Source organism: Dama dama, chromosome 29 (genome assembly GCF_033118175.1).
Source record: "Dama dama isolate Ldn47 chromosome 29, ASM3311817v1, whole genome shotgun sequence".
NCBI classification, from domain to species: Eukaryota; Metazoa; Chordata; class Mammalia; order Artiodactyla; family Cervidae; genus Dama; species Dama dama.
The window spans coordinates 12,977,827-13,000,343 of record NC_083709.1 but is presented as its reverse complement, the minus strand read 5'-3'; the positions used below and the strand labels follow the sequence as shown (position 1 = coordinate 13,000,343).

Here is a 22,517-nt window from a genome sequence, read left to right as displayed (position 1 = left end):
TCCCAGCACCACTTGTTAAAGAGGTTGTCTTTTTTCCAGTGTATATCCTTGCCTCCTTTGTCAAAGATAAGGTGTCCATAGGTGCATGGATTTATCTCTGGGCTTTCTATTCTGTTCCATTGATCTATATTTCTGTCTTTGTGCCAGTACCATACTGTCTTGATGACTGTGGCTTTGTAGTAGAGTCTGAAGTCAGGCAGGTTGATTCCTCCAGTTCCATTCTTCTTTCTCAAGATTACTTTGGCTATTCGAGGTTTTTTGTATTTCCATACAAATTGTGAAATTCTTTGGTCTAGGTCTGTGAAAAATACCGTTGGTAGCTTGATAGGGATTGCATTGAATCTATAGACTGCTTTGGGTAGAATAGCCATTTTGACAATATTGATTCTTCCAATCCATGAACACGGTATGTTTCTCCATCTGTTTGTGTCCTCTTTGATTTCTTTCATCAGTGTTTTATAGTTTTCTATGTATAGGTCTTTTGTTTCTTTAGGTAGATATACTCCTAAGTATTTTATTCTTTTTGTTGCAATGGTGAATGGTATTTTTTCCTTAATTTCTCTTTCTGTTTTTTCATTGTTAGTATATAGGAATGCAAGGGATTTCTGTGTGTTAATTTTATATCCTGCAACTTTACTATATTCATTGATTAGCTCTAGTAATTTTCTGGTAGAGTCTTTAGGGTTTTCTATGTAGCACAGCTTTATTCTAAAGGAGCTAGGAAGGAATGCTTAACCCTCTCAGTGGAGCCATTTGTTATAGGAAAACCCACCTACTGGACTGAACATTATTTACCAAATAAATAATTACCAAATAAATACTTAAGTTGAAATTTCAAAACTGTTGATTGTGTGAGATGAGATATTTAGAGAGAGAACAGAAAAATAACAAGACAGGTGGTAAGTAACATGGATTAGTAATAAAGTTCAAGTCAAAACTGGGTAAAGAACAATGAGTTGACATCTTTAAAAAAAAATCAATGATTCTACCACTTATGCTTGGTTATGTGTAAGAAGCGGTTGTTGTTATTCAGTTGCCAAGTTGTGTCCGACTCTTTGCGACCCCATGGACTGCAGCACACCAGGCTTCCTTGTCCTTCACCATCTCCCAGAGTTTGCTCAAATTCATGTCCATTGCATCAGTGACCGCTATGCAAGATGCTATGGACAAGACGCTGATTAAGAAACCTTTATTTGTAGGCTATAGAATTGTGGGCACCATTAGTTCTTAATAGTTTTATTCTATGTGTCCTTTTATCTTTCTGCCTCCCTAAATTACTATTTATGTAATCCATGAAAACAGCCAATGTGCTACTTGGGTACTAGTTACTTTAGTTACTTAGTCACTAAGTCATATGTCTGACTCTGGGCTACCCTGTGGCAGTATTCTGGGCAAGAACACTGGAGTGGACTGCCATGCCCTCTTCCAGGGGATTGTCCCAACCCTGGGATCAAACCCATGTCTCTTATGTCTCCTTCATTGGCAGGCAGATTCTTTACCACTAGCACCACCTGTGAAGACCCATTATAATGCATATTTATATACATACAATATAAATTATAATACTATAAATAATATTTATAAAATATAAATAAATCTATTTTATTTGTTAAATATATAGTTGTAAATTATATGATTTATAAATTATATAAAATATAAATTATTTATAAAATAATTTATAAAAATTATGATAATATAATAAATTGTAGTTATAATAATTTAATACATATTTTGTTCTTTTAAAATTGTTTTTAGATTGTACAGTGGAGTATAGTTGACTCATGATGTTATGACAGTCCCAGGTATGCAGCAAAGTGCTTCACTTGTACCCATACATGTGTCCGCTCTTTTTCAAATTCTTTTCACGTGTAAGTTATTAAAGGGTATTGAGCAGAGCTCCCTGGGCTATACCGTGGATCCTTGCTGGTTATCTATTTTAAATATAGCAGTGTGTGCACGTCCATCCCAAACTCACAGTCTTTCTCTCCACCTACCCACTTTTTTTCCCTGGTAACCATAAGTTGTTTTCTAAGTCTTTGAGTGCTTCTGTTTTGTAAATAAGTTCATTTTTGTCATTTTTAAGACTCTGCATATAAGCAGTATCATGATATATGTCTTTGTCTGACTTATTTCACTTAGTATGATAATCTCTAGTCCATCCATATGGTTGCAAATGCATTATTTCAGAGAAAGTATATAATGGCTAAATAATTTCTATGGTTGCTTCCAAAACTTCTAAAATAGTATTCTTGCTTTAGAAATGAAATTAATTACATTGCATTAAATAATTCTCCTAAGAGGACTAGGTTTTACTGCTATTTTGAAAAATAATATATTGATGACACATTACATTTTTAATATAACTATAATAGGAATTAAATCTTACCAGATTTATCTGAGAATTCAGAAGTTTTCAGAGAAGAAAAAAAGGTGATGCAAAGTTGGTATTCTTTGTAATATCACCAGGAGGGTTAAGGTCAACAGCCCATAATCAAGTATCTTAATATTATCATAGGAAAATATGTGAATATTCAAACCAAGAGGCATAAAATCAGATGATAAGTAACCTCATATCTCTTCAGGTCAGGATTTGCAACTAAATGAGATCAGCTAAGGTCACATTTTTCTGAAAAATGTTACCAAAAAAAAGGTATCTAGAGCTGTTTGGATTTCATGTATTTTAATGATGTTTTATACTAAAATAAAGTAAGAAAAATTATCTTTGTGTAAATCTGAGTCCAGTTATTTTCCTTATTTGAATTATCCCATTTATTGTGTAATCAAATTCATTCAGCTCCTTCAAACTTGTTTCTTTGTCCATTTTTGCTGCTGTTATTCACTGGCTAACTTGTATCCAATTCTTTGCAACCTCTCTATCCTTCACTATCTCCCAGAGTTTGCTCAAACTCATATCCACTGAGTCATTGATGCCATCCAACCATCTCATTCTCTGTCTCTTTCTTCTCCTTTTCCTTTCAATCTTTCCCAGCATTAGTGTCTTTTCCAATGAGATGGCTCTTTGCATAAGGTGGCCAAAGTATTGGAGCTTCAGCATCAGTCCTTCTAATAAATATTCAGGATTGATTTCCTCTAAGATTGATTGGTTTGATATCCTTGCAGCCCAAGGAGCTCTCAAGAGTCTTCTCCAAGACCACAATCCAAAAGCATCAATTATTCAGTGTTCAGCCTGCTTTATAGTCCAGCTGTCACATCCATACATGGCTACTGGAAAAGCCATAGCTTTGACTGTGACCCATCTGTCTTGGATGGCTCTGCATAGTATGGCTCATAACTTCATTGAGTTACACAATTCCTTTCCCCAAGACAAAGTTGTGATCCATGAAGGGGCCATCTTAGTTACCTTGAATAGTTTAATCCTTCTCCCTACAATGATATTATGCAAGAAAATTTATCCTAGAAAGTAACAATAGACACACTACATTACCTTGAAATTTCATTAATAAAAGTGGAAAAATAAGGTTAAATTTTATTAATAAGATATTATTCAATAGTATTCAAGTGTTCTCAAATTCATGTATATTGAGTCCTTTGTAGAGAAAAAAAATCTGCAAATGAGATTTATCTGTTTGCATTTCATGACAGTTAAGGATAGTATTTTGAAATATGTTGTGTATGCATTTACATGCCACATGCTTGTGTGTTTGGAATGTGTAGTTGGGGGGATTGAGTGGAAGTGTCTTGGTGCATTTAAACATGTGTCTATATAGAAATGCACAGGCTTCTCAGGTGGCACAGAAGTAAAGAATCCTCCTGCAATGCAGGAGACACAGGTTATGGGGGTACAATTCCTGTGTCAAAAAGATTCTCTGGAGGAGGAAATGGCAACTCACTCCAGTATTCTTGCCTGGGAAATCCCATGGACAGAGGAGCCTAATGGGCTGCAATCCATGGGGTCGCAAAAGAGTTCATAAAGGGTAGTTCTGACTACAAGTTTTCTTACTATCTCAGGGTCCAGTAATAGGACATAATCTGTTTTGCAAAAGTCTTCCCTGGTGGCTCAGATGGAAAAGAATCTGCCTGCAATGTGGTAGATCTGGGCTCATTCCCTGGGTTGGGAAGATGCCCTGCAGAAGGGAGCAGCTACCCAACCCAGCGTTCTTGCCTGGAGAATTCCATGGACAAAGGAGCCTGGCAGGCTACAGTCCATGGGGTCACAGAGTCGGACACAACCAAGCAACATTCATTTTCATTTTCATAGATGTCTACTGCAGATGATCTTGACCCATCATCTTAGAAGTCTACTTGTGATTCTTCTTTGTAGGCTTGAGATGAGTTTGACACAGCATCCTTCCCCTCTGCACGTAAGTATAATGCCATTTATTCAGCTAGGTCACATGGTCCATACAGCAGAGCCACTTAAATGTCAGCCTGGAGCTAACTGGCTTTGGATAGATCATGCTGGTAGATTTAATACTGTTCTTATGTCTTTAAGGTTGCTACTGATCTCTGCTACTGCCTCTGAAATATGGCATTCTTTTGATTTCTTTTCCTTGTGAATGAGAGGGAGAGGGTTTCATAGACTTCTAACTGACCTTCGCCTATGATAGCTCATATCCCAGAAACCAAAAACACTGATGCAAAGTTTTGACCTTTATTTATATCTATTTTAGTTGTGTAATTGGTCATTGGAGAATCACCACCAGGGACTCTGTAGACTTACTGAATGTACTATGAACCAGACTTGATCACAGACTGAACTTATTACAAAGTCCCCATACATACCTACTCAACAGAAATCCATGACACACTTTGGGTCTGCTCTTATTACTGTTAATTTAGATCCTGAGTCCGATAGTCTTCAAATGCTTTGGCATTCCTCCTTCTCAGGATATTAATACCAAAGTAAATGGTCATATATCCCTTTGAGAAGGATTCAGAACTCATTATCAAAATGAGCTTGCCATGGTAGTAAATGATCCTTGCATTTCTACACAAGGCCTGTCTTACACGCAATAGTTTCCATGTCTGAAAACTGGCTCAGATCCAGGAAACTGGCAAAGCTGTTATTTGGTGTGGCTAGTCCTGGTTTCCTGATTATCTATCTTTCAGTTCTTTTGAAACACATTCTAGCCAGATACTCACTGATTAAGCCACAATAACACTATTTTATTAACTAACCCCAACTCTTCACTCTCTATAGGGGCTTCTGAAGTGGCACAGTGATGAAGAATCTGCCTGCCAATGCAGGAGATGTAAGAGATGCAGGTTTGATCCCTGAATTGGGAAAATCCCCTGGAGGAGGAAATGGCAACCCACTCCAGGATTCTTGCCTGGAGAATCCCATGGACAGAGGAGCCTGGAGGGCTACAGTCCATGGGGTCACAAAGGATTAGAAAGGACTGAAGTGACGGCACACACACAACTTACTCTAATGATAATGACATAGTTTGAAACTCTAAAACTCCCTCCACATTTCAATAATCCTGCCAACAGTTCATTTCTGTTGGTAAAGTACCTCCATTTGGCCTCTGTTGTTTTGGTTTTTTTTCCCCCAGATTCATCACTCCCATTGTTACCAGAAAGCTCAGTTCTCTAACGGCATATCTTACTGTCACTTATGTCCTACAGAGAGCAGTCACCACTGATCCTTTCAGAGTCCATATCACCAGGACCTCCCTCTTGCTTGGATAAATGAAGGGTCTTCTGGGACCACTCATGCATTGTATCCATCAGGTGGGTTTTCTGACTTTATCTAGTGTATGTTCTCACAGCCACTTGTTTGAGTGTTTCTGTTCCTTCAACATCTCTCGTAGTAGATTTGGCATTTCTTCTTCATATGCCATGGGTGGTAACTTTCTTCAGCCTTTTGAGGTTTCCTGAGATCACTTGCTAAGATGTGCATTCTGTATCATGGGGAAAGACTTGCATATTGATAGAGTTTCCTTTTTGGAAACTGATATCCAGATCCATGTTCATTCACCTGCTCCTCCTGGGAAATTTTGTCAAGATCTCACAGATATATCAAAAAAAGTGAAAAGTAAAAGCATTGGTCTCCCAGTCATGTCTGAATCCTATAGACTATAGCCCACCAAGCTCCTCTGTCCATGGGATTCTCCAGGCAAGGATACTGGAGTGGGTTGCCATACCCTTCTCCAGGGGATCTTCCTGATCCAGGGATCGAATCTAGGTCTCCTGCATTGCAGGCAGATTCTTTACCATCTGAGCCACTAGCAAAGGTCCTGATACACCAAAGGATAGCCCCGTTTTTCCTCTTAGCAAAACCAGCACTTTCCTACTTATATTGTGACTTGTTCTTTGTCATTGGTCTTTTAGACAAGAGAAGGGTGTGAGATGATTGGAGAGAAACTTCTGGCTTGATAGGAGAGGCATTTGTATCATCTTCAAAGAAGCTGGAATCAGTTGCCTTTCACAAAGAGGAAGTCTAGACTTTTGCTGTTGTTACTGTTACTCAGAATTCCCCATCCCACGGCTAATAATTCCACCCCCTCCCAATCAGGGTCCTTTGACACAGCATAATTTTCACTGATGAAAGTTCAGCTTTCTCTGGAGCAACACTCTCCTTGCAAGCAAGTATTGGTTTGAAGCTTTTTCTGGCCTCTATTGCAGGAGATGAGATTCTCTTCCTGTGATATCAAGAAGACCCTCTTGTTTTCCCATTCATCATTCTCATCCTTTTATTACCTTTCTTTTCTAATTCCTCATTAGTGCCCAACAAGACCACTTCATTCTCTAGTCTTTGTAATGATTGTTTGTCCAGTGCATCAGGGCCCTTTGGAAGCTGAATCTGGCCTCTGTACCCCAACACTGAATTAAATCTCAGCGATGAGGACTTCCCTGGTGGTCCAGTGAATAAGACTCCAAGCTACCAGTGCAGGGGGCCCAGGTTTGATCCCTGGTTGAGGAGCTAAGTTCCTGTATACCACAACTAGCTCTCATTACAAATAGAGAAGCCTGCGTACCACAAGGAAGACCCAGGGCAGCCAAAATAAATAACAAATTTAAAAAACTCCGAGACAGAGTTTTGGGTGAAGTAGAAAAGAATAGCTTTATTGTTTTGTCAGGCAAAGAGGCCACAATGGGCTAGTGCCGTCCAGAATACGTGACCTAATGTGGGAGGGTGGGAAGCGTATGAGGAGTCCAGGGGTGGGGTTACTGGTAAGGATCAGGTGCAGGCAGGGCCTGTACGCCTTCAATCCAAAGATCACCTCGCATCAGGTGACGACAGAAAGCTGTGATCTTTTCTGGAGTGAGGAGTGCTTAAGCAAGTAGTTGGAATCTTCCATTTGTCGGGGGCTTTAGTTTTACATAAAAACTCAAAGGTATTGTTTTGTGTATCCCACACGGGGGTTCAAGGACCTGTCCCAAGGCTGCAATATTATTTCCTGACTGCTCTCACTTGTCTCTTCATCCTCTCCTTTCCCTGATTAGTAACTGTCTGAATCTGCCCTCTGGGATTCAGGAAGGGTCAAGGAGGCTAAATGAAGCCTATTTCCTGCCAAGAAGAAAAGGGGGCTCTTGGAAAGGTTTTTGAGCCCAGTAGCCCCACACTATCCTGCTCAGTTTCACTTTCTCCAAATCCAGAAGAGTTAACTTCCAGTAAATTTGAACACTCACACCAATTGTACCACCTGGAGGCTCTGTGTTCTCAACCTATCACAAGTGATGGGGTTGTATTACCAATAGCTGGTGGACAATCTGGCTGTGAAATCCAGGGTCTGCTGGCTTAAACCACCATTGGTGCCAACTGATGCTGTTGAGGTCCCCTGAGAAGGACTCTGTGAGGGAGGTTTTTGTGCCCCTTTTACTGAACAGAATCCACAAAATCAGTTTATTCAGAAGAGCAGTGTGTCATGGTCTTTATAGACTGGGACCTGGGGACTGGAGTCAACGAAAAGAAGGATGCAGTGGACCCAAGTGTCAAGTGAAACAAGGGTACTTTATTTGGAGCAGCGTGTGCTTATATAACCCTATACAAGGAAGCTTTAGGCAGCAAAAATAAAGTTAAGAAAAAACAGAACTAGATGCATAACAATCGTAACTAGGCAAATAACAATCGTCACAGAGCCAGAAGACAATCCATATCCTGAGTAATAGGGACATGACTGAATAGTTTACATTAAAGTAAAAGGCCATTGAAGGGAATCCACACATGCGCTCTGTCTTCAGACCTCAGTCCTGAGAACGGCATGCAGCTCTGCTCATTCCTGTTTTCCAGGATCTGATAAGGAGCAGAGGGCCCTTGAGAAACAGCACACAAAGGAAGAAAACCACATATTGGATTCCTTAAAGTTGAACGTCTCCTGACAGCAGAGGATTGCAGTTTGGGACAGGCAAGCTATGGAGAATCGTTGGCAAATTCAAGGAGACAAAGGGAAGATGAGCTTCTATTAGATTTCAGAAGCAAACTGGGGAGGCTTGTTTTGAGTAAGAACAAAAGAAAACTCTGGAGAAGAACAGGGGTTGGGGGCTTGGTAGTTTCTCACTGCCTACAGGTGGTGGCGAGAGGATTATTTTGGGGGCAGGGAGGGATCTTCCTTGCTTTTCTTAAAAACAAGAGATGAAACTCCCACATGAAAGTGTCCTCCCTTGCAGCAGAAGTAAAGCAATGTCCATTTCACCATGGATAAGAAGTTGATCCTGAGAGCATTTTGTGCATAGAATTCTATACAAACAAACCTTGTTAAAGTAATTCTTCCTTCTTCCTGCAAGCCATGCAGGATGCAGAGAAGGGTCCATGCCTGAGAACTCTCCCTCAGGGCTTTCTGACTCCACTTTAAATGAGATTTTCTTTATGTATTTTCACAGGAGAAAAAATTGTGCAGAAGGACAAAGTGAATCATGATCTTTTGCTGAAATAGCTCCTTAGTATTGTATTGCCCAGGCATACAATGGGAGAAAGCTCTCTTCACCTGATGGCAGACCAGAGAGGAAGTTGGGTGAAAGCTGCTGACTGCCAGCCCCCCTGGGAGGTCAGAGGATGAGAGCCTCAGTCCTCAGAAATGAAAATCTGATGGAGCATTGTTTACCAATGTGAAAGATGGAAACAATATAAATTCATATTAATAGGGAGTATAACTCATGTGCAGGGCAGGAATAGAGATGCAGATGCAGAGAACAGACATGTGGAGGACTCGGTGGTAGGGAAGGGGAGGGTGGGGCCAGTTGGGAGAGGAGTATTTGCACACTTCTGTGTGTGAGACAAGTGGGAAGCTGCCATACAGCACAGGGAGGTCTGTGATGACCTAGAGGGGTGGGATAGGGAGATGTCCAAGGCGGAGGGGATACATGTACACACATGGCTGATTCCCTTTGTCGTATAGCAGAAGGTAACACAACATCATAAACCAAATATACTCCAATAAAAAATGGTAAAGAGCAATAGACAATAATATTAAACAATTAAAATCAATAAAAGTAGACCTTCAGATAGCAATGCAGACAGTTCTCAAAAAATGTGAAATTGAATACTAAAAGCAACATACAGAGTAACACATATGTGTATCATTTACACAAATATATAATACACAGAATAATTCCCTGTATTCTTCATTAACATAATCAAGTGTTTATGAAAATAATAACTAAAAAGATAAATATAAAATTATTGACAGTTGTTTGTCATTGAAGAGAGGAGCCCACAGAGAATACAAGTTCCTCTTAATATGATCACTGTATCATTTGTATGAAGGTGATTCCCTGGGAGTGCAGATAGGAAGGAATCTACCTACAATGCAGGGACTAACATCTTCATGCTGCTGCTGCTGCTTAGACACTTCAGTCATGTCTGATTCTGTGTGACCCTATAGACTGCAGCCCTCCGGCTCCTCTGTCCATGGGATTCTTTGGGCAAGAGTACTAAAGTGGGTTGCCATGCCATCTGGGAAGCCAGACATCGCATTTCTATCACTTTCCTCTCTTGTCAGGTGAGGGAGGTTCTTTGTTCCCCACGGGGACTGTCATGGCACTATGGAGGAATTATTTCAGGTCTTTGTACAATAAGGGTCTTTCACTTTGAAATATCACCTCTCCATAAATTCTTATTTTTTATGTGTTCAGAGACCATGTCCTAGGAATTATTAACTTATTGAGCTCACTGGGGAAGTTGTGGGTCTCATGCCACCATTGTTTTCTGGTTTGTGGACTTCTGTGTGTGGCTTTGTTGCTAAGCAAGCTTGAATGATTTTGTGGTTAAGCAAACCTGCTCTTTTGTTCAGTCATTGATTTACAGGAGTCTTCCACACTTTTTTTCTTTACTTATCGTCCCTTAGAGGGATTAACTATTTAATTACCTATGTTGTCCGTTTTCTCTGTCCTTATCAATAACATCTTGAAACTTTTTCCTAAGCATTATCTGTGCTGTGTTAAGTTGGTTAAGTCGTGTCTGACTCTGCAACCCCATGGACTGTAACCTGCCAGGCTCCTCAGTCCATGGATTCTCCAGGCAAGAATACTAGAGTAGATTGCCATTTTCTCCTCCAGGGCTCTTCCCCACCCAGGGATGGAACCCACATCTCTTACATCTTCTGCATTGGCAGGCTGGTTCTTTACCGCTAGTGCAAACATTATCTACTTTATCCCAAAACAGCACTCTCCCACTTTCTCTTCATTCCACTGCTGCCAACTGCATTCATATCTTACTATGTGTGGTGAATGATTTAATGTTATCACGTGTTGACTGGCTACCACCTCCAATCCATCTTTTATGTTATTATTATGAAATAATTACTTTCCCTAAATACATCACTAATAATATCACTACCCTGTTCAAATCCATCAGTTGTTCCTCACTGTCCAGTGAAACATGTAGAAAAAAAAGAGAGAATATATAAGGAAATAGATAATAATAATAATTTTAAAAGCTCTAGGATGTCAGTACCTAACAAAATGACTCCAGAAGTATAATAAAGAGAAAAAAGAGATTTCTTTTTTCTCAGACAATAAAGCATCTTTAATCTTAAATTATGCCTTAAATTATTCCTTCTCTTTTTTACAAGAAATCTTCAAATTTAGGAGATAGCATTCATGTTTCTTATAATTAAGACAAACTGCTTTGCTTAGCAATGACCTGTTTGACCTGGTTATCCTAGCATAATTATTATTAGTAAGAGTACTTCTTTTTATCCTCACAAATCCTCTAGTTTGTCCTAAAATTTGTATATTCACCCTACATCAAACCTCATATTTTTGAAACCAAAATCCTTGTAGCTTTTAATTATGTGAAGCTATTATTATATATTTAAGTCTTAAAAAATCTAACTCTAGTAAAATCTGTGGTGAAAGGTTATACAAAATTAAAGATCATCCTCAATGTATTCAAAAGGAAAAAAATAGATACATGGAAAAATAATGAGAATAAGACAGGTATAAGAATCTCATCAGTTAAATTTGAACACTGAAAAACAGAACAAGGTGTTCACAATTCTTATGTAAATTTGTATTGAGCTTAGAATTATATTTCATTAGTCAAGTGTGAGAGAAGACGAAAGCATTTTCAGAAGTGTAAGGAGATAAAGTTTTCTTCTGTATACTACTTTATAAAGAGTTACTTAAGGATGCTTTTCCAAAAAATGAATATATCAAGGATTACATATGCGATCCCAGAACTATGGATTCTCTGGAGAGAGAGAGGAGTCTTCAGATGTCACCTGGGTGACTGGAGAGAGAGGAAGCATCACAGTGTAGAACACGGGGGATAAAAATCTGACAGACTCAAGATTAGAGAGAGGATTCAGCAGAATAAACAGGAAGATTGATGGCTCAGGAAACCATGGAAATATGCTGATTCTTAGCCAGGAAAAGATGCCGTGAGAAACAGAAATACAAATGTATGGCTTGAAGTTTTAGTGATGATCTATTGGAGAAGGGCAAGGCAACACACTCCAGCATTCTTGCCTGGAGAATTACATGGACAGAGGAACCTGGCAGGCTACAGTCCATGGGGTCACAAAGAATCGGACATGACTGAAGCAACTTGGCATGACTGCATGGATAGAAGAACTGAGAATAAAGTCACAATTGGGAAAAAGGAGGGTGAAGAGAGATGCAGCCTTGTATAAATGAGGTAAATCTCATCTACCAAAGCAGAAAATAATAGATTAGGTCAAAAGTGTAAAAATTGACATTAAAAAATCAATAAGAAGTGCAAGCAAATTATTCACAAATAAGGGAATAAAGACTAGAATAGCTAAATCAGGTTAATGGCATGCATATTTTATATATATATATATACACACATATACACTACAGATTCTTTCTGAAATCTTCCATTTCAGCAAGACTCTGTTGTTCATTCTAGAATTTTATGTTTTATACACACACACACATATATATTTACTTCATCGATAAATAAACAAGCAAGCAAAACTACAGATTATGAGGAAGACTATTAAGCACTGCCTATGCTAACTTCCCTGCTGGCTCCGCAGTAAAGAATCCACCTGCCAATGCAGAAGACAAGGGTTTGATAACTAGGTCAGGAAGATCTTCTAGAGAAGGAAATTACAACCCACTCCAGTATTCTTACCTGGGAAATCCTATGGACAGAGGAGCCTGGAGGGCTACAGTATACGGGGTTGCAAACAGTCAGACATGACTTAGCAACTAAACAACGATAACAATACTATCTTGTAGCGTAGCTTTGCTTTCTGGTTTCTGTCATCAAAAATACAATCACGTTGGTCCAGAAACAACACCTACTTTTATCAGAGGAAAAATTCACTAGATTAATGTTTGTTTACACATACATTAATTCATATGACAAATGTATGTGGGGTGTCTTTCACTCTACTACATGAGAGTCAGAATATAAAACAAACAAAAAAAGCAAATCCATTTTTTTCTAATTTCAAATATTTTACACTAATGATATACTAATGATATAAGACAATGAAATAGTGTTTAGACTAAGAATGTTCTAAGTGTTCAGAAACTAAAACTGATTATGTTTTAATTTTCTAATACGCTAGAAAGAGAATGAAGACAACTTGGGTCTGTGGAAGAGTCACTGGTAGCAGGGAAGGGAAAAAAACAAAAACGAGGGGAAAAAAAGGATAATAACAGAACTTTTGAGAAGGAATATGAAAACAAAACAAAAAACGTCCACAGTTTTGGTGACAAAGACACTGTTCCGCTGCTGTAGGTACATAGGCTTTGAGTAACATTCTGGACCAGGTAGTTGGAGTTTTGTGAACAGTGGTTCCTGTCTACAAAGGTTGCTGAATGGAGGAAGGGGTGGGCCCAGAGCACAAGCAGCAGAGGGTAGGTGAGGATGAAATATCAGCAGAATTATTAGAGCCTTTAACATTGCAGAGTTGAGCGACAGTCAGTGCTAGCTCCTCTCTAAGGAGGAGGTGAACAGGACTGCTAGCCATGGAGACTGAAAGCACATGAATATCCAAAAGACACTTTGAAGGACAAAAGAACAAAGATTGTGGCTGCAGAAAGCTGATGGAGTGAAGAAAGCTTGAGGGGTAAAGGAGATGTAGAGCTTTGTGTATGAGTAGCACTAAAATGATGTTACCATTTTATAAATAAGTTTACTTGCATCTTTTTTTTTTCAGTTCAGTTCAGTCACTCAGTCGTGTCTGACTCTTTGTGAACCCATCAACTGCAGCACACCAGGCTTTCCTGTCCATCACCAACTCCCGGAGCTTACTCAAACTCACGTCCATTAAGTCAGTGATGCCATTCAACCGTCTCATCCCCTGTGGTCCCCTTCTCTTCCCACCTTCAATCCTTCCCAGCATCAGGATCTTTTCCACTGAGTCAGTTCTTTGCATCAGGTAGCCCAAGTATTGGAGATTCAGCTTTAGCATCAGTCCTTCCAATGAATATTCAGGACTGATTTCCTTTAGGATTGACTCATTTGATCTTGCAGACCAAGGGACTCTCAAGAGTCTTCTCCAAAACCACAATTCAAAAGCATCAATCCTTCGGCACTCAGCTTTCTTTTTTTTAGGTACCACATATAAGTAATATCGTATGGCATTTATATTTCTCTGTGTGACTTACTTAATTTAGTATGATAATCTAAATTGGTCTGCTCATTCCACTGCAAATGGCATTATTTTGTTCTTTCTATGGCTAACATTCCACTGTATGTATGTACCACATCTTTATCCATTCATCTATAATGGAAAAGAATCTGCAAAAGAATAAATAGATAGATAAATGGATAGCTACGTGGGTGTTCAGTTACTTCAGTCATGTCAGACTCTTTGTGACCCACTGGACTGTAGCTTACCAGGCTCCTCTGTCCATGGGATTCTTCAGGCAAGAATACTGGAGTGCGTTGCCATGCCCTCCTCCAGGGAGACAGATTGACAGAGATGAGCTGAATCACTGTGTGGTACACGTGAAACTAACACAACATTGTAAATCAAGTATACTCCAATTTAAAAAATGATGTTACTATAACAGAAATAGGAAAGCAAGGACAGAAAATTCATTTAAAAGAACATAATAGAAACAAACAAAAGAAAAATAGAAAGTAGAGTAAATGTTAAATCCACACATCATTATGAAATAATTTTAGACTTAAGAAATTGCTAAACTAATGCATGAGCTCCAAATAACTTAAGGAAGTGAATTATACTAGAAAATTTTCTTAGAACTCTATTAATTTTGTTTTTCTTTAAGACAAAATCATTTTTAATATACTCTATTAATGTGAGACATTAAATGATAATATATTCATATTTGAGAATATTTATTCCATAATTCTTTGTTACCTGTCCTAATATTTTTGTTCAAAATGGCTATTCTACCCAAAGCTATCTATAGATTCAATGCAATCCCTATCAAGCTACCAACAGTATTTTTCACAGAACTAGAACAAATAATTTCACAATTTGTATGGAAATACAAAAAACCTCGAATAGCCAAAGTAATCTTGAGAAAAAATTTAAGTACTTTCTAAGCAATAAATTTGGTAATTTTCATCATCTCCAACTGATGAAACTTGCTTCACTTTGATGTTTTTCTAGGAAAAGTTTTCCCTTTTTTCTGATGACATCTGAATCATTGAAAGATTGCACCTTGACTGTAAAATTAACAGAATGTTTGTAGGCATCTAAATCTTTTCAGATGTTATATATAATTCATGTTTATTTCCCTTCTCTGTTGTGGAAATGAGCCTGGTTATTTGCAGTTTATTCAAGGAAGAAGTATGAAAAATGTGTTCTTGCTAAAATTTTGTTGCTAAGAAAAGCAAGTTATTGCTAATCTTGTCTCTCTCCCCACCCCACCGTGGTAACTCACTTGAGCATATGACAAAAAGAACTACCACTGCAGTATTTTTTAAATTTCAAAAGGCCTGATATAACCTTTTTGTTTCTCTTTAATAAGTTGTGAAATTTATTCAAAATACAGAACATACACACACAATATGTCAAAGACAGTGTTAGAAAAATCCAAGAAAAAGTATCAAATTTCTTATTATTTTGAGATAAAAGTATGCATATCTGATAAATATTATATCAAAATCTTGAGGGTAGAGCAAAAGCTTCAGTAGAAGCAAAATCCTGCATATAAAATGAAGCAAGCAAAATTTTGATTTTCACTTATAAAATCTTACCTGTCAAGCAAGGTAAATGTGAAAAAAGATAAATATGAGAAAAACAATATTCATTATTTAAAAAAAAAATTTGTCTATGTAGCACTCAGGATCTTTAGTTGCAGCATGTGGGATCTAGTTCCCTGACCAGGGACTGAACCCAGGCACCCTGGATTGAAAAAGTGCAGAGTCTTATCCAATGAACCACTATGGAAGTCCTCACAATCCTCATTTTTGTCATATATATATAAACATTACCTTTATTGAACAAAAAGTATATAGAGCAGGCAGCAAGGTCATTTTTAGTAAGAAATGATTGAAATGTAAGAGTTAATGTGAAATTAATGTTTTTATTAATATGCTAGTGCACAAAAATCCAGTTTGAAGGAAAATAACTGAACTGACCTTTTAACTTGAGTGAGAGAATAGAAAAGCATTGCAATTCAACACAAATGTCAAATGTTCCAACATAAAAAAGGAGATTTTTTTTAATTAAATAATTCATTTCTCAACTTCTGGGCTCATTTGTTTTCTTCTCCTTGACACATATAAGAAAATATATGGGACTTGGTGGTTGTATACTTTTTATATAATAAATATCATTTTACTGAATTGTCAATAAAATAGGCTTTTGTAAAATCACCTGTCTAACTCAGGTTTTTTGTTAATTATTGTTTTATGTTCTCATACTAAACTATTATCAATTGTGTATGAGTGAACTTTTTTAAACATTGTATTACAGAAGTGTTCACACACACACACTCACACACACACTCACACACACACTCACACACACACACACACACACACACACACAAGATGAGAGAGAAAAGCCAGTGTTCCCCTTTGTTTCTATCTCTGATCCACAGTAATTGCTACAATCAAACCAGTAATGTGTTGATCCATTATTATTTGAGAATTTTAAAGCAAATTCAAGAAAACAACTTATTTTACACTTAAATAGCCCAATGTGCATTAATATTTCTCATAAGATGTTATTCTTTCTTAATATAACCATAATAGTATTCTTACCCATTGGAAAATATAATACAGACTATATCCAGTCCATGTTCAAATTTTCCCATATATCAGAAAAATAATTTTTGCACTTTTTTTCTTTGAATTATTGCACATTTTCTGATATTTATCCTTGTAATATAGCTAATGTAAATTTTACATATGAATATGAATCAACATAAATCTCTGTATTTCTATGGCATGTATTTATACAGTTAATTAAACTGCATTATTTAAGTATTACATGCACAGGAGTTTAAAATTTTATTAAATGAAATATATGTGTGAGTTTATGAGTTTGTGTGTATAAGTTTTACTCTGATCATAACTATTAGGCTAGATTTTATGTTGTAACCTAAGAGTGATAGTTCAAATTTCAGTTTTCAAAATTAACTCCTTAAAACATTCATAAATATTTACTGAACACACACGTACCAAGAACCTCTTACTATGTCACGATTTGTCTACAAGACAAAAATCAAAAAGAGAAACCTTATGATTTCCTTGGTGTTTTTTATGGTAGGACAATGAAATATTGTATGAAAGGGAAAAATGAGTTTGATAACATGTAGGGAAAACTCATGAGCTGAAAATTCTTAACCTTGAGGAAAGAGAAATCATCAGTGGCTGAAATAGCTTTTCCGAAGTAGGTGATGGTTTTATTTGGTTTTCATGGCAGCAACCTTCACAGACTAACATGGAAGTCAGTCAACGGAAGATCTATTTGTTGTTGTTCAGCCACTCAGTTGTGTCTGCTTCTTGGCAACCACATGGACTGTAGCCTGCCAGGATCCCCTGTCCTTGGGATTCTCCAGGCAAGAATACTGGAGTAGATTGCCATTTTCTTCCTTAGGTGATCTTCCCAACCCAAGAATTGAACCTGTGTCTCCAGCATTGGCAAGGGGATTCTTTACCGCTGAGCCACCAGTGAAGCCTAAAATCTGTCTAGGGGAGAGTAAATGAAAAAGGCTAGTAAATATTAAGCATTTATAGGGAGAACTGAATTAAAGTGAGAAAATGGTATTTATAGAAGCTCTTTAATTCAAAATTAAGGTATACAAATTATGCTATAGAAAAAGGAATAATCCACTTTAGTTATTTTAGGCAGAAAGTGATTGGATGTGGGACATTTGATGATTCTTGATTATGTTCATGATCTCTTTAGCTGATACTCATAGTTTCGAAAAAATGGCTGATATAAATCCACAGTGTATTATCTATAATATTTTACCATGAAAATACTATTTAAAGGAGGAGTCCTTTTGAGCACTCACATGGCTTAGAAATTTTGCCCAAGTCTGTGCACTCTGGGAGGGCTTCTTTCTTATCTCCACTTAAGGGCTCCTTGTGGCCAGACTTCCAGTCTTGTTTCTCTCAAGCTTCTCACCATCTTGCAACCTGACTTGTCACTGATCATTAAACATCTGTGAATAAAATAAATAAATAAATAAATAAAAATCTGTGAATATACTTCTGTCCATGTAACTTTCCAAGCAAAGCAAAAACCTTGATGGCTTATTGGAAGTTCTATCTGCCAAGAAGAATTTCCTCGCTACTGTTGTTCAGGGCTTCTCCTGGGTGGTAATGTTACTTTGCAGTTGTCCAATTCTGACAAATAGTAAGTTCTATAGCATGACTATATATAAACCAAGCTTGAATCTTTTCTTTTTGGACAACCATCAAATGAAACACTGCTGGAGGCTATAAGCAGAATAGGTCTATTGCAAATATGAGCAGGCAGCGAATCTTTCTTGTGCTGTTACTCTGCTGTCAGAACCTGCTGTCTACCTCTTTTGAAATATACCATATTTACTTCATGATGGAATTCTGCTGCATGCACAAAGCTGTAGGACTTGAAAGATAAGATAATACCCACATTCTTCGGGGCTGGTCAATTCAGTCATCCTTTAGTGTCCTACTGCTAGGTCTTTCTTATTGGACTCAGCAAGGAGCTGTTTCTTAAAGTTTGAATAATTACCGCTAAAGAGAACATTGCTTTTTAACGAAACAAGCCATGGTGTTTCTTCTGTTGAGCATATCACAGGTGCTATTAAGCTTACAAACCTATTGCAGATAGCCTGAACTCTATTATGTCTGCTGAGAACTGGAAATTGAAGTTCAACCGGCAGTTCAGCCTCCCCTGCAATAGGAAAAAGGCAGCATTCTTTTCTCCCAGAACCACTTGAAGCAGGAAGCCTGACCAGCTCCTCATTAGCTAAAGAAGAGCAACACAATCAATATGGTAAATGTCTCATCAAAAATCTCTAAACAGAAAATGACATGCTATTTCCTATTGGTAGTCAGCAGAAGAGATGGAACCTCATCGTTCACTTCTGAGAGAAAAGCAGAGTCTGATGTAAGATCTCCAGAAAATTCACCGAGATGCCCACTCCCTCCATGTTTCTGAGTTTAACTTCCTACTTTTCAGCATTGCTATTTCTTACCAAAGTAGGTGGATAGCCTGCTACTTCCTGCATCACTGAAGCTTCTGAACAAACTGCTGTCAGCCCTGTGAGACATCAGGGAGATTGTGGGGTAGTCAAGGTTTTTCATAAATAAGGTAGTAAAAAAGTATTACTGTAGTGAAGGTTTATATCCATAACCTATTAAAGTAACCGTGATGACTTTGCCATATTCACAGTGCTCCATTGGCTTCTGCCATTTCTGAATGTTCTCTGTGGGGCATTGTCATGGTAATAGCCCCTCAATGGATCACACCTCCTCCTGTAGCTTCCATCTTTCCAGTTTGACTCTGGGCTTGCTCATGAGACCCCCTCCTTTTCTGGCCATTGGTATAGTAGCATATATGAAAAGCATTGCCTTGAAAACTCCTTGGGCTTTAAGTATTCCCCCTCTTATTTCTAGAAACTTTTCTGGGACCCTGTTAAAAAATCAGGTTAGGCTCTTGTGAGACGAGAGCATCTGGAAAAACATGCCAGTATTTCCAACCAACCCATGATTCCAGGGAAAGCCCAAATGCCTGAAGAGCCCAGCCTACATCACGGGAAATAGAGGAGGCAGCTCAATCCAACACAGTCCAAAGAGTAAACCTTCAGAGCTAGAATAAAGTGAATGATTGTTTAAGGCTGCTAAATTTGAGGGGGTAGTTTATTAGTGATAAATAGACAATCAGTAGAGAAATTGGTGGCTGGAATTGGGGCTATTACAAAAATATAATACTTATGGTAGAGTCTATGGAACTGGTTGGGCCATAGAAGCTGGCCAGGCACAAGGAAATAGCTAGGCAAAGTGACAAATAAAGAAACACAAAGAGGTAACAGCTAATGGAGGCTGAAAGTTGATGAGTCTTGTCATTTAAAAACCATTGTCAGCCCACATAAGTATGGAGACTGACTTTTGACAAAGGAGCAAAGGCAACACAATGGAGAACGAAACAAAGAAAGTGTTTTCAATAAATGATGTTGAAGCAACTGGACATAGACATACAAAAAAAAGAAAATGAAATTAGATGAAACTCCTATACTCTTCACGAAATTTAACTTAAAATAGATCAAGACCTAAGTAAAAATGTAAAACTATAAAAGTTCTAGAAGATAACATAGGAGAAAACTTTGATGATTTGGGTATTATGGTGCCCTTTAGTTTTAAAACCAAAGGCAGTATTTATGAAAGAAATGATGGACAACTTAGATTTCATTAAAATTAAAAACTTCTTCTCTATGAAAGATAATGTCAAGAGAAGGAGAAGACAAGTCACAGACTGGTAGAAAATAGCTGCAAAAGTACATCTGGTGAAGGACTGATGTCCTAAATATACAAAGAACTCTTGTAATTCAATAATAAGAAAACAATCAATTTAAGTATGGTCCTGGGACTTCCTTGGTGGTCCAGTGGTTAAGAGTAGCCTGCCAATGCAGGGGGTACACAAGTTTGACCCTGGTCTGAGTAGATTCCACATGCCTTGGAGCAGCTGAGTCCATGAGCCACAACTACTGAAGCCTGCGTTCTCTATATTTTGTGTTCCACAGCACAAGAAGCCAGTGTCAGGGGCAGGCCACACAGCACAACACAGAGTAGCCCCCACTTGCCACCAACTAGAGAAAGCCCACACACAGCAACAAAGACTCAGCACAGCCAAATAAACAAAACATTGTTCAAAGGCATCTCACCAAAGAAGGGACACAGAGAGCAAACAAGCATATGAAAAAACCCACATCACAAGGCACAGAGATTAGGAAAATGCAAAATAAGCCAACACTCAGATACCACTGCAACCTAATAGAATAACCACAATCTGGAACAATGGAAAATATCAAATGTGGGCAAGGATGTTGAGCAACAGGAACTTTCCTTCACAATGGTGGGAATGTAAAATGGTACAGCCAGTTTGGTGGTTTCTTATAAAATTAAACATGTTTTTATTATACAGTCCAGAAACTGTGATTGGTACTTACCCAAAAGAATTCAAATATTATATCCACACAAAGACAAATGCACAAGGATGTTTATAGCAGCTTTATTCATAATTGCCAAAATTTAGAAGAAGTCCTTCAGTAGGTGAATGGATAAATAAAAAGTGCTACCTTCAGAAAGTGGACTGTTATTAGGCTTTGAAAAGAAATGAGCTATCAAGCCATGAATAGACATGGAGTCTTAAATACTTATTACTAAATGAAAGAAATCAACATGCAAACCCTACACACTATAGGAATCCAAGTATATGACATCCTGGAAAAGGCAAAACTATGGAGACAGTAAAAAGATCAATAGCTGACTAAGGTTGAGGCAGAAGGGGAAGGATGAATAAGCAGAGCACAGAGAATTTTTTGTGCAGTGAGAATACACTGCATGTTGATATAATGACAATACATGTCTTTATACCTTCTTCCAAATTCATAGAATGTAAAACACCAAGAGTGAATAGAGTACATACTCTGGGTGATTATGCCATGTCAGTGTGAGTTGACCAATTGTTAACCAGTCCACCACTGATGTGGTGTGTTAATATTGGGGAGAGGGTTTAATCCACTTGGGAGGGGCCAGGGTGTATATGGAAAATTTCTGTACCTTTGCCTCAACTTTGCTTTGGACTTAAAATAGCTCTAAAAAGAATTTTTTAAAACATTGTCAAAAGTTGCTTGTGATAACAAGGATGATATGAAACACATCTAATGAGTATGTGGACTTCAGTTTCTAGTGAGAGCTTCTCTGAATTACTTGGAGTCACAAAATAAAGTTTAGGGAACCCAAAGCCTCAATCCTCCTCCTGAGAAACATACTACCCTTAGTTACCAGTTTTGGCAAGGTTGAACTATTTTGAATTATATTTCTGAGGCTGAGGAGTGATTCTTCTGTTATCTGGAGAATTTCCCTCAAAAAGTTATTTAATTTTTCAAGTTAAATATTTTTGTTCTTGTTAGTTTGCAACTCATGGATTCAGTGGCTTCCCTCATGACTGCTGCCATTTTGGTAATTGGTCAACAGGCACATGTACTTCATCCTCTTATTCTCCCAGATGGTTCCCTTCTAGGTCATGTCGAGTTGTTAAAATAATTTCAGAGATGCAGAAAATCCTTCAGAGATATTTTCTGATAAAATTCCAACCTTGAAATACTGCTTCTTAAACCCCATTATTAATCTTAATGTTTTTCCTAACCGTTTAAAATCTGAAATTCACTCTCCCTGTTTGTTCGTGATAAGTTCTAAGACAAACATATGTGTGTATAGTTGTCAAAGTTCAGTGAACACAGTAAATATTTATTTATTTTATTATATGTAAATTTTATATCAAAACAATCTATGCAATGGTATGCATATGGAAGTATTCAGTGGAAATCTACTGATATCTCAGATTTGAAATGTTAACAGAAAATAAGATGGAGTAGTGGATAGATAAAAGGATGGATACAGGATAGATATGTGAGAAACAAACCTGGTAAAATGTGATTCTAGATCTGGTTTGTGGGTAAAAGAAGGCTTCACTGTAACAATTTCTCCAACTTTT

At 37.7% G+C, this 22,517-nt stretch overlaps 1 long non-coding RNA gene across 2 annotated transcripts in view; it reads right to left on the bottom strand.

Annotated features, from left to right (window-relative positions):
* Positions 1-15,293: 15,293 nt before the first annotated feature.
* The window catches only part of LOC133048699 (uncharacterized), an 84,254-nt gene continuing 77,030 nt past the window's right edge, over positions 15,294-22,517 (bottom strand). For both annotated transcript variants that reach the window (XR_009691101.1, XR_009691102.1), the window contains 2 exons: positions 17,827-17,976; positions 15,294-17,497 (listed from right to left, as the gene is read on the bottom strand). This is a non-coding gene — a long non-coding RNA (uncharacterized LOC133048699). The remainder of the gene's footprint in view (positions 17,498-17,826; positions 17,977-22,517) is intronic.